General features: G+C 37.7%; 1 protein-coding gene across 8 annotated transcripts in view; it reads left to right on the top strand.

Moving 5' to 3' along the window:
- The window catches only part of LOC124159116 (protein retinal degeneration B), a 274532-nt gene that overhangs the window by 94008 nt on the left and 161892 nt on the right, over window positions 1-18632 (top strand). For all 8 annotated transcript variants that reach the window (XM_046534682.1, XM_046534680.1, XM_046534679.1 and 5 more), the window contains one exon: window positions 6169-6262. The gene's annotated coding sequence lies outside the window, so the exon portion shown is untranslated. The remainder of the gene's footprint in view (window positions 1-6168; window positions 6263-18632) is intronic.

The following is an 18632-nucleotide window of genomic DNA, read 5'->3' as shown; positions in this document are numbered from 1 at the left end:
TGGCGACTATGGAAACGCAAACATTTTTTAAAATGTCCTTTGCAGTTTCTATGAAAATGGTTTTTCTTTGGTATCCAGCATCTTGGATATTTTATTTAATACTCTGGATTTTTAAGGAAATAAATTAATTATGGTTGGACGAAAAAGTACGATTGTGATTGTCTGAAACATTTTATTTTTGAGCTTAATTAGACTAGAGCTTTGAGGAAGTATCAGCGATACGATTGTGCAATCTCATCCATTTTTACATGTTTAACCCATAGCTCATTCACTAAGGAGTAGCGACTCCATATTTATCAACGGAAAGTGCTTAAAATTGTCTCACCACGATCATTTAAATTAAACTTGTGGACGTAGTTACAAGAATGAATAAATAGGTCGATAAAATAATTTATCCGAGTTCGTATGGGCAGATAATTACTACATGATAATCTTATTGTAATGGAGTCTACAAAAGAATATTAGTTTAATTTTTTTATCTCCAGGATCATGATTTGACTTGGTCATGAGAATTGGTCTTTGACTCGACTTCAACGAATTTAATGTTTAATCATGTGTTTTAGATACTAGGAGTTGGTAAGTTATGCTGATTTTTCTAGGAAAAAATATGTTTTACTTATTATACGTTACATTCAATTAGACTGGCCATTTTTGATTGAATTTTATATAATTTAAAGTATCCTCCTTTTGAATGCGTACTTAAACTGCATTGATTATACTGGTATAACCAGTTTATTCTTTTTCGTTTGATCCCTCTTCTATCGTGCCAATTCAAAACTAAAACATATTTGAAGTTCCATGCGAAGTAAAAAATAATGAAGTCCCCCATCTGTTCATTTGAAAAAATTGCATTCAAATGGCACCTGTTAAGCAAAGTTACCACCGTAAACCTGAGGGCTTACGACCTACAAAAATTGCTGGCAGCTCTTCTTTTAATTATCTGCATTAATTAAATAAAGGAAAATAGTTAACTGGATATTTTTAGTGGCTTACGTCAATATATAATCATTTTTGAGTTCTCAGTATTTGTGGAAAGTTGTAAGAGGGTAGAATGTTTCGTAAACGAGGGAGAGGAAGGAAGACAATAGGATTTTTAGATAGAATTAATGGAAGGGGAGGAGGAAGGCGAGGCTCGCAGAATGTTTCTTCAGTACTCCATAGAAGTCTACCGTAATCGGTAGAATACTTTAATTAATAGTACTTGGGCAGAAAATAATATAAAAAGTGACTCAGTAATAACGATGTCAATATTAGAATTTCGTTAGGACAGGAAGTGTTAGTGGACTGGAAACATGAGACGGAAGACTGGAAGTATTCGGTAAGTAGGTATTGAGTAGAACAGAGAAGGTAAAGTGGACGGAGAGGAAAAGGAATGAGGAATTGCCAGGTATTGTGGGAGATAAGAGGAAACTGCTTCAGAAGATAATATAGAAACTGAAGGAGAGAATATTAAGCGAAGTTGGGAGCGGTGATTAAGGGAAAGATATTTTAGCATGAGAGAAAGTGGTTTATGGAAAAAATGAAAGAGGATATGCCTTCTTGTGAATTAAAGGGAGTCTAAATGTAATTTTAGCGTGGGTTGGAGGACATACCTGACTAACCTACAGAATTTCCCAATGCGAACCTACTGTAAGTGGTAAAATGCCATTAATAACAACCGGTAATTAACCCTAGAACATTTCTCTAAGGCGTGTTTACACGATACAGTAGTACGCATGAGTAAATGTCTGATTGCATGCACGATTTTGGTGGGCCGGAACGGAACGTGTACAAAGACATACCTATATCAAATTAGAACAGGTCTAATTTCTGTTCTTGTATTCGCACAATTTTGGTGGTTACACGATGCATTTTGGTATTCATTCTCGCGTTCATACATTTAAACATGAACTTGCACGAGCTAATTGACTAAATAAACGGGCCTTTAAACAGGACGAAAGAAAAGGTACAAGGGAGTACTTGAGCCCTTCCTTGTCATTTTATGAGGCCTCTTGCGTCAGTTCTTTTAACATATTGGCTGTAATGATTGCGGTGAAATCTTATTTAAAAATACTGATATCGTTTACAATTTCCAGAAAATACAGATTGGAAAGCCCCTTTCTTTATCTTCAATCGATGGAGTGCCCATAAAAGAGAAAATTTAAAAGTTTTAGTACAAATAACATTGCTTTTGTGGAACTACTTCATGCTATGAGCCCTGGCTGCTTTACCTTATGTGGTGCAATATTGTCCTCGTAGAATTTCGTTCCACGGTGGCTACCGGTGTAGCTTTCTTTTTCCTACGATTTTCCTTCCTCCTGCCTTCATATCTATCCCTGCCGTGATATTGGGCGTGGGAATTGGTGGAACTGTTGCTCCATTCGACGCAACGCGGCAGAATGAACCACTCCTGCAGGTTTTGGTCGCCAGGGGGGGCGGGTATTAATAAAAGTGTGGCGCAGGGGCTAGAGATCCGACCGTCCTTAGCGGCTTTCCCGCTCATACGTGGGCGGAATGTGAGAAATGGGCGTTCATTTTGGCAGACTGCGGCGGTGCGTAACCCGAGGGCGTGCGAGCCGAGGTCGTTGAGTTCGACTAGGGCAATCGATTTCCCGCGCGCGGTAAAAGTACTGACAGTCGATGCCCGCACCCGTGGTTGTTGTGCGCACTTGATTTGATCCTACTCCGGAGGTTCCACTCTCACTGAACAATTTAAATCATACACCTATCGCAAGTATTGCTGCAAAATTTTCTTGTATAAATCACGTCCGTCGATGATAATTATGAATGTGAAATGTGAACCTACTTTAAATCATATACCTATTGCAAGTGTTGCTACATAATTTACTTGTATAAAACATGCCCGTCGATGATAAATATGAAGAATTAGTTTGCAAATATTTTTTTCCTGAATAATGGAAAATCCCAATGTGAACTTCTTTTAAGTGCTGGAGTAGTTCTTCAAATTGCCCTTTTTATTGAGTTATCGTTGCGTACTATCATGTAGTAAAGTACATCTTGTCTTTTGTTTTCTCATTTATGTATGATAGTATACCCTCATGTGCTAGTTTTAAATTTTGTAATTCTTTATTGCTTTATTGTATTGGTAATTTTTGATATTTTAATTTTGAAATGGGTTTTATTGCCCGTTGATAAATAGTACTCTATTGTAATATGGAAAGTTAAATTCTCAAATTTGAAATTAATATATTTTCTGTTTCTAAAATTCTATATTTGTTTGAGCCAACCGTTGTACTATTTTATTTTTCCTGCGTATTTTGTCTTTCTCAAAATGCTCATTTATCTAGCATATTACTCAAAAAGCATTACTTAAGACAGTTCAACTTTGTGAAATATTTTTCATGATTTTTATTTTTTTGCGCCTCTTGCGTAAGTACTTTTAACGTAATGGCAGTAAGGATTGCTTTGAGAGCTTAATTAAAAATACGGATGGTCATTTCAATTTTTCAGAAAAAAACAGCTTAGAAAACCCAAGCATTTATCGTCAATCGATGGAGTGCCAATACAAGGGAAGATTTTAAAGTTTTATAAAAGTAACATTGACTGTGTAGAACCTCCTTATACATTTATACAATGAGTGTACGTTGGTGCATTGTTACGTGTTTCCAATGATAAGTCACCTCCTGGCGTCAAGAATGTGGGATTACCTACTTTATCACCTTGTGGGATCCTCTGTGACATATTTTCTCTTTATAGTACTTTGAATGATTACTTTCTGGTAAGAAATGAAATAAATCCAACGAGTTTATGTGAATGATACTTGTTTACCAGCCGTCATTAATGTACCAGGAGATTTAAAATACATGGAAGTAATTGTCTCTAAATAACCTCCCACTGTACCCTAAGGGCCCCCGCGCACTGGCAACTTTTACAAAGCAACTATTTAGTTGCTCTGAGGAAGTCCCTATGGAACACACGGCAGTTGCGGCAACTAAAAAGTTGCCCGTGCGCGGTTCCACAGTCAATTTCGTGTGTTTCATTTGAACATCCACAAAGCAACTAAATAGTTGCTTTGCAAAAGTTGCCAGTGCGCGGGGGCCCTAAGTAGCACTGTCGTGAGTAGCACGTATTTATGCTGAAATGGTCAAGCTTTCATATAGTGTTTGAGGTTTCGATTGAGAATGGTAGGTAGATTGGAAAGAGTGGAATATATTGACTGCATCCAAACGTGTGCCTTGCTCATTTGTTTATTTGTGAATTTCTAAAGGAAAACTTTTATTCTTTTATCATGTATTTTTCTCACGTTTTTTTCATATTTTTCCCACTCAAATGCGAAATTTTTATCATGTGTTTACATGTGTTGTTCATAAACGTGTGAATATGCCTGTCGGCTCATTCAACCTTCTCCGAGCAATCGGGTGACAATAATCTTTCTGAACCGATGAAACGATACGTTCACTATTCGCCAAGCGCGTAGATCTTTTCATGCGTGAATATTTGATTTCGCGGTCATTCCCTCGTGCGAGGACTTCGATACCGAAAAGAGAAAGTAAATCAGTCTTTTTTAAACAGCAGAAAAGTACCCCTCAAAAAGTCTCTCTGCGGCTCAAAGTGCGCTTATTCTTAACTTACTTACTTATTTACGATACGCACTTAACACATTTCTGCCCAGAAAACTTTCTAATTGCAAACTATGAAGATATTTAGGTACGTTGCTCCTATGGCCGTCTTTTGTAATCCGGTGAAGTTATTTGCTTGTATATATACTCGTTTATTCAGAATAGCCTGTAACCATATCGCTACCCTGGGTGGTAAAGAGATCAGAGTCTAAAGTTGCTCAATATCTATCAGTGACCTATATGGAAAGGATAAAATCGCTTATTTAGGGAATTATCTTCAGGGCAAGCATACCTTTGGATGAAGGAAAGTTTAAATAATTATTTAAATCTATACAATTCCATTTCCTGTATACTTTCATGTTACTTTCCTTGTAATTTACAGGAAGTAGGTGACCATAATAAATGGCTAAATAAATAAATTACCAAAAATCCGATATGCATTGAATTTCCGTTTCACACCCGTCTCTTTTCGCGCGCGGACTTATTTCGACCGGCTTAAAAAATCAAATGGATTAAGGTATTCCAAGCTTCAACAAAATATTTGTGACAATTTGATAGGAGGAAAGGATTTCGAATCTACTTCAAGAACCTCATGTGCTAACAATAAGAATGGTAGGATGTAGCCGTATGGCTACGGTGGGCGAAAATGATTTAACAGCATTAGTATGAACTTGTCTGAAAATCGTCGTTTTCGACTGTAAAAGGTTAATATTATGAGAGAAATTTTACATTTTTTTCTATTTTTCTTTTTTTGTTGGCAGTTTTTGTAAAATTGTATTTCTCTTAAGTAGGTGTGTAAAAGTCTTCCCCCTTGCTGTAACCCTCGTTTGTTGCTCGTTTGTTTTCAAGGTAAATCAGTGTTGAGAGAAATTATGTGAAATGGTCGACATTACCGTTCATTGTATGTTAAATAGAATAAATTTTAATTATTTTACCAGGAGAAGAAAAAGAAGTTCATTTCGTGTAATGGCGGATCTTGAACCTTAAATTGTTGATCTTTCATCATTTGAAATTATATACGTGGAATCGCTAGCTTAAATCAGAATTTTTTTAATAAAATATGTTGATTTATAACTGCCGTTTTCTTTGGAATCCTATTCTTATTTACTTTCTGCAACGATTTTGACTCGAAGAGTTGTCAATTCTTCCGTCCACTGTATTCTGCAGTACACACCTTATCGATTGTTCTAATGTTTACTTTAACATTTAAAGCTCAAGTATTAGTGTTTCCTTTTTCTTAATTGATGTTAAAAGTCTTAATATCCTCCCGTTATATATATTTGTACATCTTAGTAAAGTGGTGAATGGTGAACATGTGAGCACCTTACCATATATTTAAATTTTGTTCGTATGACTGGTTATGATTGAAATCAGTTATTTTCCCATTTTAAAATGACCTAATTGACTGTAACCTAATAATGTATTTTTCATATTAAAGGAAAAGGTATATTTTTGTTTTCCCTAGTGATGTTTTTCCAAGATATTTCTTTAACCAGTGTCTATGATTGTTAATTGTCTTTCATTTTTATAGGGTGATGAAATTGATTTAGAATTAGCTTTTGAACTATGATTCTCATTTGATTTAGCTTTTCCTTTTTACTAATTTCAGGGTTACTTGGAGAATCGATGTCAGCCCTTGCATTGTGTCCATAATGAAGAGTTGGAGTCGTACTATGATGCGCTATCTTCGATAAACTTGGAAGGTAAGTTTACAAGAGATTTAATTAATCAATGAATTTATGTAAATAATTTTTCACATACAGCAGTGATGTCAATTTAAAGTGAAACTTTAAACAAAGGAATGAAATGAGAAAAAATGCAATGAAAATATGAAATATAACAAAGAATAAACCAGAAAAGAGGGGAAGAAATTCGATCAGCTGACAGATAAGACGTAGCTTGCACGGCGAAATTGTTGCGTGATAAGTATGAATGATTGATGGTGGGAGGGAGTGAGTTTATGAAGGAGGAGAGGCGATATTATGGTAAGCGCTTGGTTGAGGATATCCTCGGAATAGGCAGATGAAGTAGGGAGAACGAGCGGGTGGATAGAGTTAATATACTAAACTTCAACAGATAAAGGAGTTCAGAACAGGCATTAGTCGAGTTGAGGGTGTTATGAAGTAATTTCAAATCCATTTTAGGTGCAAGGTTGTGTAGGTTACATAAGGAGATAGGAGACAGCACAGCATCAGGGGACATCATTTGTATATGAGAGCGATGAAATGTAGGGATTTTACTGTAGTCGGGACTGACCCTTATATTATGGACCATCATGGGGAGTAATATGGGGAACTATGGGAAAGATAATTGTTTAGAAGTTGGAATGGAGTGCAGTGGGATCTTTAATTTCCGTGATTCGGTAAAGAAGGTCTGATAAGGACATTACTTTCTCTTTTACGGTCTGAATGTGGTCGGAATAATTTAGTTTCGGGTCGGTTATAACGCTGACGTCTTTCATAGTCGTAGTGCTACTTAAAGGAGAAGAATTATTGGTGTTGTTGAGCTTGGTGGGTTTTGTTTTTTTATGAAATACTCATGATGCTGCATTTTCTATGATTTAGGTTTAGTTTCCAATTATCGCACCGCAGGAGAGTTTGATAAAGGGAAAGTTGAAGATTATCAGAGGCAGAAGTATTTTTAATTTCCTTGTAAATCTTGCAATAATCAGCATATGGAAGTGAATGAGTTTTGGAGTGAAGAAGTTGGAACGGAAGATCATTAATAAATATATTGAAATGAGAAGAGGGGAGCCAAAAGTTTTTTTTTTAAACTTCCGACCTCCCGCGGAAAGTAATGTCAATTTTACCCCTGGTTCTCCCCAACGCCACCCCATTCCCTTGCTATCCACGTCACCTGGCCAAACCCTGGGCCCCTTGCAGTGTCCATTTTCCGGTCTGCTCGGAACGGTGCGATGTCATTTATGGATCAAGCCTCTCAGATCCGCTTCCAAATCACTCTCGGCCCGGACGTGAGAACCTTCATTTTTTGGATTGGCTGCCGGACTCAAATTAGAACCCGATTTTCGCAAATGGAGCGTGCGAGTGATCGGATGCGAAGCAGTCGAGTTTTATTTCATTTATTCTTTTCCGAAGCCTTCATGGCTGGTGGGTCGAATATCGATCTCTTGAGGAATTAATGAAAGTGTCGATTGAATTTTCAATCTAGGACTGCGATTGCACGTGGGGGTGACTTTGTAACCGGTCACCAAAGTCCTGTCTGCCGTATTTTCTTGTAATTTCTGTTTTGAATTGCTAGTTGCCATGTTCTTTGTCCATTTTCATGCTCTTTGCTCTTACTCAAGTATCTTACATAGTTAACATAATGAAAGAACTTCTCTACTTCCGCACTTATTTATTTCTGCCGACCCAGGTTTCGGAACATGAAGCCTAGGGTGTTGCTTATTTTTTATTTTTTCTCGGATTTTTGATTTCTACCTCTTAAAATATGCTATGGGGTGCAGAATGGATATCCTAAAAATTTCAGCTCAATTCTTTAACATTTAGAGGTCGCTCAAAGAGCATAAATGCAATAACATTACATTTTCACAATTTTTTTAAGTAACATCATTTTCAGGGGTACCGCACGATTTTATGGCCCTTTAGGGCCTTAATTTGCTCCATTTTAACGTCCGCTCAACAGTTTTCCAGGAATACAATACTTTACCGCGAGCTACAGCTGCGCGTCACACCCCAGACGGCGAGCTGGTCGCTCGCGAGCCGCATTCACGGACAGCGACCGCCTTATGCCCCTCGCGCCTTCCCTAGCGAAAGTCGGCGGAAGAAAGGAGGAGTCGTATACTATGTTGGCTTTTTTCATACCGATTGTTTGCTGTAGTTTATCCTTTAAATTAACTACATCACTGTTCTTCGAACCTAATATATGAAAAAAAAAGGAAATTCTTAGGTTTAAAATCCCCCAAAAAATGATAAGACTGAGAACCTTAGATAAGAAAACAGTTGGTTACCTCTATTTCGCTTGTTGAATCAATTTAAAATGCTTTTTTATGTTCGCTAATCTACATTATTCAACGCAGTCGTGAACAATCTCAGCAGTGGCCCGACCCGGCCACTAGCAATTCCAGTGAGTTATGGAATCTTTCATGTTTTTTTTATTTCATCAATCAGCCAGAGATTTATAGAACCACCTAATGACGTAATATACAAAATAATATTTAATTACTTGATTCAACGAATAGTAAATATTTCCTTTAGTAGACAGTAACCCCTGTTACTACAACATAGTAGCAGCAAGAACCATTGCTACTCATCTCGTGCTAATGCACAAGGCATCAAAGATCAGTGCAATTTGGGGTGTAATGAGGATTTTCCTACCAATCTATCTTTTACTTGACCACTCCGTTGGCTTAACATCAATAGAATTTGTTTCAGAAACATCCTCACTACTTAAGATTAAAATATTATCATTTCTTAAAAGAATTACGTATCATTAGCAACAATGTAATAACATGAAAAGGGAATCGATAGCGATTTAGTTTTACAAGGCCTACTTGGTTTTCTGTGTACTCTTTAATTCAGACTTGCTACGACACTCGTCATATCTTCTCTTCCTCTCTACTCGTCGCGCCGACTTCTCTGCCGCCTCTCTCTCTCTCTATTAAGTGCTTCGTTAAGGATCTCATTATTTGGCGAGCCAAAGGCGCTTTATAGTTGTCCCGGTAATCCAAGTTCACCCCAACCAGCCGGTTTACAATGCATTTCATATTATGCGCATAATATATGTGTCTATGATTTGGGTGATTAGTTTTGTTGGTGCAAGCAGAAACTCAAAACTAATAAATGTATGGAAGTTTTTCAGAAAGAAAAATATTTTGAAAACTCTCTCTCTATTCTTTTGAAGTAGGTGTCCCGGTCGCCTCTGTATTTTCAAGAGCACTTTATCCATATCGTTTTGAATAACTTCCAGAGCATTTACCGCGGCAATATCAAAGAACTGATCCAATTTTTCATTCAATTCCATGTCATTCTTTAGCTGTTTCGTAGATCGCCGTCAAAAATAAATCTTGAATTATAACAGCTCACTGCACACTGTACTTCTATTTAATATATTTCCCGTATTTCTTGAATTATTTGAATTCTCGACATAATACTCCGGAATGGGACCACGGACATCATCGTTTGTCTCGTATTTGCATACAATCCTTGTTTCAGGGTTAAGTGGTGGTGATAGAACAACTGCAGCACTTCGCGAATCAAAGTCAGCTTATTTTTCACGAAACAAGCAGCGATAGCTGTTATAGGGACGCCGATGAGGAATACTTCACTAGACTTGCGCGCGATAAACAGCATTTTATTTATCAATAGCGTTTCTACTTCGAAAATTTACTCTACGCCATTCAAAATCCGACTGCGATGAGGTTAAAGAAAATGTGAAACACGCAAACTTGGGTAAGAAAACATACACAGTTGTCTCTAAACATCATTCTTAATGGTTCCATCTATTCTGCGAATTCATCTCAACGAAAATGTCTCCAGAATTTATAACAATGCAAAACCATACAGGTTTTTAGGTAGCTCCTCCTTTCTTCCACCGACTCTCTTTAGAGAAGGCGCGAGGGGGGCGTAATGCCGTGATCAGTTGACCGTGAATGCGAGCCGCGAGTGACCAGCTCGCCGTCAGGGGTGTGACGCGCAGCTGTAGCTCGCGGTAAAGTATTGTATTCCTGGAAAACTGTTGAGCGGACGTAAAAATGGAGCGAATTTTGGCCTTAAAGAACCATAAAATCGTGCGTTACTCCTGAAAATGGTGTTACTTAAAAAAATTGTGAAAATTTAATGTTATTGCATTTATGCTCTTTGAGCGACCTCTAAATGTTAAAGAATTGAGCTGAAATTTTTAGGATATCCATTCTGCACCCCATAGCATATTTTAAGAGGTAGAAATCAAAAATCCGAGAAAAAATAAAAAATAAGCAACACCCTAATGAAGCCATTTTCAAGGTAAGAAAGACTTTGAAAAGGGCATTCTGTGCCAAAACCTGGTTTGGTAGAAATGAAGAAGTGAGGAAATCGACAAATACTCCCATTATGTTAAATATCAAAGATTTTCACCGAATTGCGTGGGAAACAGTATCTTTCATGTTACATAGTTTTACTAGAACATTTTCTCGAAGCTATCTTGTTAGGTTGCACGATTTAAATGCCGTTCCAACTCTCTAGTTCTGGCTTATTAAAGGATGGTACATATGTGCAGGAGGCTATCGACGGCCAAGGTTATTGGAGCCATTTTGTTGGGTAGAGTAGAGAGGGTGGAGAAAAACCCGGCGTCAACTTTTGCCCACTTTTAACTCAATGTGCCAAGAATATCACCGTTCTCTTTCGACAGATGGATTGATGTACTTTAAGAGACGTTAACGAAGCACTTAAGCGGGGATCAGGCAGTCTCTGGAAAATATCCGCCACCGCCGCGCCCGGATCTGAATCCGCGCCCTCTGGGTGGGAAGCCATTATTCAAGAACCACACCAATCCCATCCCCACAGGCGCATCAAAGCATCTGCCTGCTCTATAAAGCCGTGATTTAAGTTAGAACGGTTTCATTTTGATTGATTTGTATTTAAGAAAAGGCAGAATTCGACGTACGAATTTTTTTTGCCTACATTCGGCTTCATGTATCGATTTTTCCCCTTTCCATTAAAATTCCCCTCCTTTCGCATGCTATGGAATATTTAAACGGTGGTTGGGTTCAGGTTCTGATCCTATCAAATGAATATTTGAAACTGTTTTTTATACGATGCTGTCATGTGATATTTTAATACCACTTTCGACGTATTTTTGATGTAGTTAAACATTTCAACCAGGGGATCGGGTTCGTGTGGTGGATAGAGTGTTGGCTTCCCACACAGTGTACCCGGGTTCAAATCGCGGCGATGGCAGTGAATTTTCAGAGAAAACCCGATCCCTACTTAATGTTGTACGGAGGACATTTCAAGCGCAAAACTACGTCCGTGGGATGCGAAGTTAAGCCGTGGTCCTCTTGGCGCCTTTCCTTAATGCCGACGCCGGGTTTCTCTCACTTACTTCCATACCATTTCCTCAATGCAAATTACCTGAGCTGCCAGTCGACTCCTCCGAGTACCATTTCATACCAATAATTTCAGCTTAAAGTATTATAAGTGACATTTCGTCTGGTTACGCTTGCATGAACTTTTCGAGAAGTTTTCCGGTGGTTATTTCATTGAAATGCATTGTTATAATTTAAATTGCTGAATAATGGTTTAAACAGCGTATTCTTATGTTTTGGAATCATCCTACTTTATTTTTCGAATTGTGCTGGCAATATTTCAACGAATTAAAGAAACACTCTTGCCTGTATCTCGATAGAAGCTATCTTGCATTAATAGACTTTATCTATGAAACTTGCGATTACGTCAGTACCGTACCCTACTTCATGTTATCACTGAACCCCGTATAATGTTGAATCATGCATTTCACGCGCGAGTTGTTGGAAGCATAACGCTCAGGATGAAAACAATTCGTGTAGTCATTTGGTTGTTGCGATGGCATGTCAATGGCCATGGCCTCTCCCATTGAGAAGCGGATGTAATCTTCAAACATATTGCCGAGTATTTAATTTTCAGAAGCATAATTTGTGAAAGTTAGGATATTAAATTGAAATTTCTCAACCTGCTCGGATGCTTGGGCAGAATATACATACAAAGTTACGCACCTAACTACGAGGCACCGTCTACCTCGTAGACGGTGAAAGCTGATCGCACGTATGTTCAGGCAGTGTAATATAATGTTAGTTGGCTAGAGCGAACTTATTCCTTCCATGCATGTTCATTATCTTTTGGATTGAAGCCTTAGCGGCGTGACCCATATGGCTACCTATGGTGACCTATATTGTAGTTGTGGTCCTGTCGTATCAATAACTAACATTAAATTGAGGAGTGAATCCTGTTAGAATTTCTCAAATCATGTCAGAATTTAATGGTCGTGCAGACTTATTAATTATGCTACTGCACCTAATTATTATCTTAATCCAACATCGAGGTCGCAACCTTTCCCGTAAATATGAACTCTGAAGGAAGATTACGCTGGCATTTATAAGGTAACGCAAACTTCTGTTCAGAAATTCTGGATCCAAAAATCATAAATTAATGTGAATAATATGGTAAAAGTTAAATGCATATTTATTGTTCCCCTAACTAAACAATCTTTTTAATGAAAAGATATTATATAGTAAATATGTTTACAAAATCTATATATATAAAAGAAAGTCGAAAATCGTGTTAGTTAGAACACTTATAACTCGAGAACGGCTGCACCGATTTCAATGAGATTTGGTTCTTTGGATTCGTCTCAGGCGGGGTTAACATATAGGCTATTAAAAAAAGGATAATTTCACAAAAAAAATTAATTTCTTTCCTATGGACATGCTTTTAGGAGTTATAGTAACACAACAATTGATAAGTCGGTCAAAACTACAAATTAAATAATTTGTTTTGTTTTTACCACTTTAATAACTGAATTTCGTAACAATATAACATTTTAATTACTAAATATATTCAAAATATTAATTAAATTGAAATTACATTTAAAAAATTTAATTCGAGCTAATTGTAAGCCCAGCCGTGGCCCAGCTCGATTTGACACTTCACTACCGTGTTTGTAAACAAATCTCCAAGCAATTGTTGACAAACGGTAATGTCCGTGTTCCTGTCGAGGAATCGAGTAGTTTTAACTCATTTCCTGGGAATGATTGCAAATTAGTTACAGCGAAAGGTGAGCTCATCAACAAAGAGTTCCAGAATATGATTGATCACCAAAAGAATTAAAGATGGTTGATTTAGCGAAGATGTGGATGACTAAAACGAGGTAAATTCAAATAGTTCGTACTCTGCATGAATTCGAATCTTTTAAAATCACCAACGAAATGACCAACTATCTATCTGAATATTTTAAGTCCTTGGACGTACCTGGCTTACCAAGGCACGATTTACAGAAAAATGTAGTTTCTGTGTTCATGATATTTCGAAGCCTAAACCAACCATAACTATCCAACGGAACGTGTTTGGTGATTAAAATAATTGGTAATGAATGTGATTCACGGAACTTTACTCAAAGGAAGATTCAAAAGTGAGGAAGTCCTTATTCCGTAGATTCCATGATCTCAACTCATATGCCCTTTTGAGTTTAAACGTATTCAATTTCCAATTCGTGTTGCATTCGTGATAACGATTAAAAAATCGCATGGTCAGTCTTTCAGTTTTTGTGTTTTTTGTGCTCATGTGCTAATGAAAACCCATGATTTTCTCATGGTCAATTTAACGTGCTATGTTCACGAGTCGATAAACCATCCTCTGTATTTCTTTATTCGCTTCAAGTGCGTAGCTAGGATAGGGGGTTTTGGGCGCAGCTAATACCACGGGTCTGTAGGGTATAGAAAACTCGCTAAGGTAAGCGGGAAGTGTGGGGGCACTTCCCTCAGACATTTTACAAAATAGATAAATAGTTCAAAATAGTGGGTTTTGCGGCTGTGTGAATAGTTAAATATGTTTTGTTTGTTAGCCATCCGTCCCCCTAATATTAATAACAAAATCTTTCATAAGAATATTCTCTAAGCTTTTGGGGGGGGTTTATCCCCCAAAACCTCCCCTCGCTGCGTCACTGCTTTGCTTCGCTATATTTATTTAGCTTCATCCGCTTCATCTTGCGCCTGACAACAAAACAAAAACTGTTGTTTCTCAGAAGGTGCTTGACGCAAGACATTAAACCCGAATGTGTAGGGCTCACCGTGGTGCGTTTACGCATGCAGTACGTTTACGCAGTGCATTTTTTCCAAACAGAGATACTAAAACTGGCGCGCCTTAAGTCATTTTATGCGAATGCTGCTTCATAGGGGCTTTTCTTGCACGATTTTGAGCATCAGTCAAGCGTCGGTCTGGGGTTGTGTCAACCTGCCCCCTGAATGGGCCAAGTGTATGCAACAGACTTGGACCTAAAAACATTTTTTTACAGCTAATAACGCAAATAGCCAACAGCTGAATGCGTATAATTTTTATTTCATGAACTGCTTTATTAAACCACAATGCCCAAAATTTCTTAAGCTAAAACGTAAGAAAATTTGTTGAAAAAAATCCGCGTAAACGTGCTCCGATCCACCCTATGTAGATTCAATGAAGAAAATGTCTTTCTGACAAGCAATTTTGGTACTCATTTACGTAGTTTTATTGAATTTGTATCCTTATTTTATTATAATAAATTAAACATGATTAAAAACGATACAGCCGCTCTTGATTTATAAATGGTGTGAGCAAACTGTAAGTTCATTGATTGTTAGGCGGTACGAAGTTCGCCGGGTCAGCTAGTAGAATATAAAGTTCTATATGGTCTTCTTGTCCATCAATCTTCTTTGAGCTCAAAAAGATAAATTCAGGTTTGTAATTGAGACGGTTAATTTCTCGTTAAACCTGTCATTCCAGCCTCCTGTTAAAAAACTAATGATGATGCCAATTTTGCACGGGTAGTATATCGCGGCTGTTAATGTTATTACTGGCCAGGTCAGACCTACTAAACAATTCAGTAGGACATGTTTACCCATGCCTGTTCGCGGCAAACTGCAATCAAGTTATTAAGTTCTTCCAGAGAAAGAAAAACCTTTAAATGTTGAATTCGGTCGAAATTGTGATCGGAATAGCCTATGAGAGTGTGGTTTATTTATTTCAAGCTGTAGTAGCATTAGCTCATATCCTGGAATATTCTTGTGCTGATAGTTTTCATAATTAATTATGTTTCAGTTTTCATGGGAACTGTGTGCGATCTCATGTTTAATTTTCTCCTTATGTATATTCTCTTGGTTCACTTTAAGTAATTTTGGGTTTGCTTTGAATGCTATCAAGTTGTTAAGGAATGCCAGAAAAAAACATTTCCAAATTTAATTCGGCCGATGTTGTGATCGGAAAGAGCTATGAGCATTTGGTTTATTTATTCAAGCCATTGTAACAATAGGGTGGTTTCCTATTATTTTTTTATTGCCTAAATCGAAAGATTATTACTCCTGGAGTACGTATTTCACGCTTTTAGATTTTTAAATGACGATATCTATTTTTCGCGATCAAATGAAAAGTGAAAAATTTCAAGCGCGCGAAAACGCGACGCGTAAGTAGGAATGAAGGGAAAAAGTCCGTACAACGCATTTCTGGTTCCCCCTCCCGCCTGGTAGGTGACCTTGATCGAGGCTCTGAGCGCTGATAGGATGCAGGATGCTAACGGGTAGCTGAGTACCTTCCTGTCTGGTAGCGCATGGCTTAAAAAAGGTTTATTAATACCTTATCAAGCGAAGAAAACTTTCCGACCTTAGCCAGTTTTAATAGGTGATTATTAAGACATGTTTCCCTGAGCTCTGTGACTCATGCATGCATTGGTAGCCTCTGACGATGCATAACTCCTATCCTCTCGTGTAGAAACTAGGTCCCTGTGACGTCACGTGGAGTGGAATCGCATGGGCGCCAATCTGGCCTTTTTCAAATGAGGATAAAATTTGACCCTTGCCATTCGTCTAAACCGGTATTTCAAAAACCAAATAATTTGTGTATTATGAATACACTAATGGTGGGTAACGAATTGCCATCAATGCCTTTTGTTTTCTTTGATGAAGGAAACTACCCTATTGGCCATATCCTTGGATATTCATGTGCAGTTAGTTTTAATTATTAATTATGTTTTAGTATTCATGGGAACTGCATGCGATTTCATGTTTAATCTTCTCCGCGTTTATATATTTTGGTAGGTCACCGAAAATAATTTTGAGAGGTTGACTTGGAGACGCGGAATAGGATCCAGACTTCTGAGATGAAGTGATGGAACTCAGTCACCGCTTCTTTTTATTAATTATGCACACCGTTGTAATTTTTTTGCGGAATACCTAATGTATTCTTTCTATTCATTCAACGTTCAATAAATCTTTACACTGCTTGTTTAGTACTGGCGTAAACATGGAGGACTGGTCAGGGAGACTGGATGAAAGTTACTAATATGTGAATCACCGGCCGTGGGGTTCTACCCTCAAAATCGATAATCTCATTTTCGCAGATAACGAATTTTAGTCGTGCTCTTTCCCCGGAAAACATACGACGCCTTCCAGGAATAGATCGCAGTCTAAAACAGACTTCGAACATATCAGTGCCTCGATCGGACTCTAAATATTTATTTATCCCAATCATTATTATTATTGTGCCACCTGCGCGAATTTGTTGATAGACAAGCAGGTATGATTTCTGTTCTGACCATACATTTGATGTATACTTGGAATAATTCTCTGGTTTTCCACCGTATAATTTACTCCTTGTCTCCCGACGTTTCGGAGAGCGACTTGCTCATCATCCTTAAGGAATCTTCCTAAGGATTTAGGTTAAGTTCCAAGAAGTTCGCAATAGCGGGGGAGACATGGAGCATATTACCCGGTGGAAAACCCGATAAACCTTTCTGCACTTAATACGCCGGTATAATATAACATTGAAATAGCTCCTTTGCTGATACTTCCTTAATTCCTTACTTGGTAAAATTATTGTTGTGACAGCTGAAACGATTTAACCGTCGCGTTGCAGTGAGTTCTGTACATTATATGCATATTTGTGGTGCGTTGCTTGAGGTTCAAGAGAGGTAGAATGGAGTCAGCGAAAGAGGCAAATGGATTGATATACTATACAAGGCCGAAAATGAGATTGATGCAAGAAGAGAGAGGAAGTGAAAAGAGGATGTCGAGTAAAGAGTGGATTAGGTAGCGGAGGGAGGTTCGTGGCTGCAAGTGGGATAGCGGGCTGAAGGGTGGGCCTGGGCCCAATGGACTTAGCAGCACAAAAGAGAGAGAGAGGGGAGAGAAGTCAATGGGAATGAGATGGCTTGGAATCACGCAAGGGTGGCTGCTGGCCGAGGGGAAATTGAATCGGAGATAAATTGAGGTTGTGGGCGCAAAGGCCAGGATGGGAGTAATGCATATGAGTGTAACCTCATTTGATTTATGCATGCCAGTGGGTGAGCTTATTTACTTTGTTTAGTTTCATTTTTAAATAATATGTGGTTTTTGTTGTTAAAATTATCCTGTGTTAAACTTTTTTATTTATTTCTCAAAAGATGTTTATTCGCATGCGTTGCTAAAGGTGAATGTGTAAAGGCTATCCAATCATTTAAACGGAAGAGAAGAGCAAAGGTTTTATTAAGAGGACGCGTCTCCCCGCTAAAACGGTCGTATTTTGTATTATTTCGTCCCGAATTACGTTTGTCAAACTTGCACTGTCATCTTGAAATGTTCAGGAGATACACAAATCCTTGTGAACACTTACTTTTGTCTCGAACATAAAAATTATTTATCTGAGAATATACCTAGCTGAAAGTTTCAATTTGGAATTATAGACAAATGTTGAAATTGGTCGATTACATACGCCTTGAAAATTTAAGGTGCAAGTTTGAAATGGTTTAAGCGACAAAAAAGATCGGGTGGGCTGTAGTGATGTTTTCTCTACGATACGATAGTGTCGTGGTAATATTTTTGTTTAATGAATGCCCATTTTAAAATCACATTAGCAAACAAGGTCAATAAGGAAACGTTGCGATGTGTCGGCGGCACATCTTACCCGCCGTCCAACTAATCCACCTAAATCCTCAAGTTATTCCACTTGCTGCTGCTTATAATTCTGTTCAATGCGAGACCAACGTCATTGTTAATTTAATATACCGGAATATTTATATTCAAGGTTGAGGATTAATGTGATTTCTGCCCTTTTTATCTGCAAATATTGTGGAATAAAGAGATAAAACTTCTTTCAAAGAATATATTCATTAACTATGACGAAAAGGATGTGAGATTGAGAGCGACCACGACATCACCGAGAATGCATCTTGAGAATAACACACGTGTGGTAGAAGGTTGTAATTGAAATCGATTAACTTATTAAGTAAAAATCAAACAAACGTGTTAGCGGCATGGCATTTATTTTACACAGATTGCCGGAATATGGAATTTAACACGGATTTATTCTTTTAAAATGTCGTCTTAATACATTAATTATGTTTTAGAACTGGAAGGAGTTTTCATTAATTCCTTTTTCATAG

The sequence above is a fragment of the Ischnura elegans genome, chromosome 5, assembly GCF_921293095.1.
Source record: "Ischnura elegans chromosome 5, ioIscEleg1.1, whole genome shotgun sequence".
NCBI lineage: Eukaryota > Metazoa > Arthropoda > Insecta > Odonata > Coenagrionidae > Ischnura > Ischnura elegans.
This window is presented reverse-complemented; position numbering and strand designations above follow the sequence as displayed.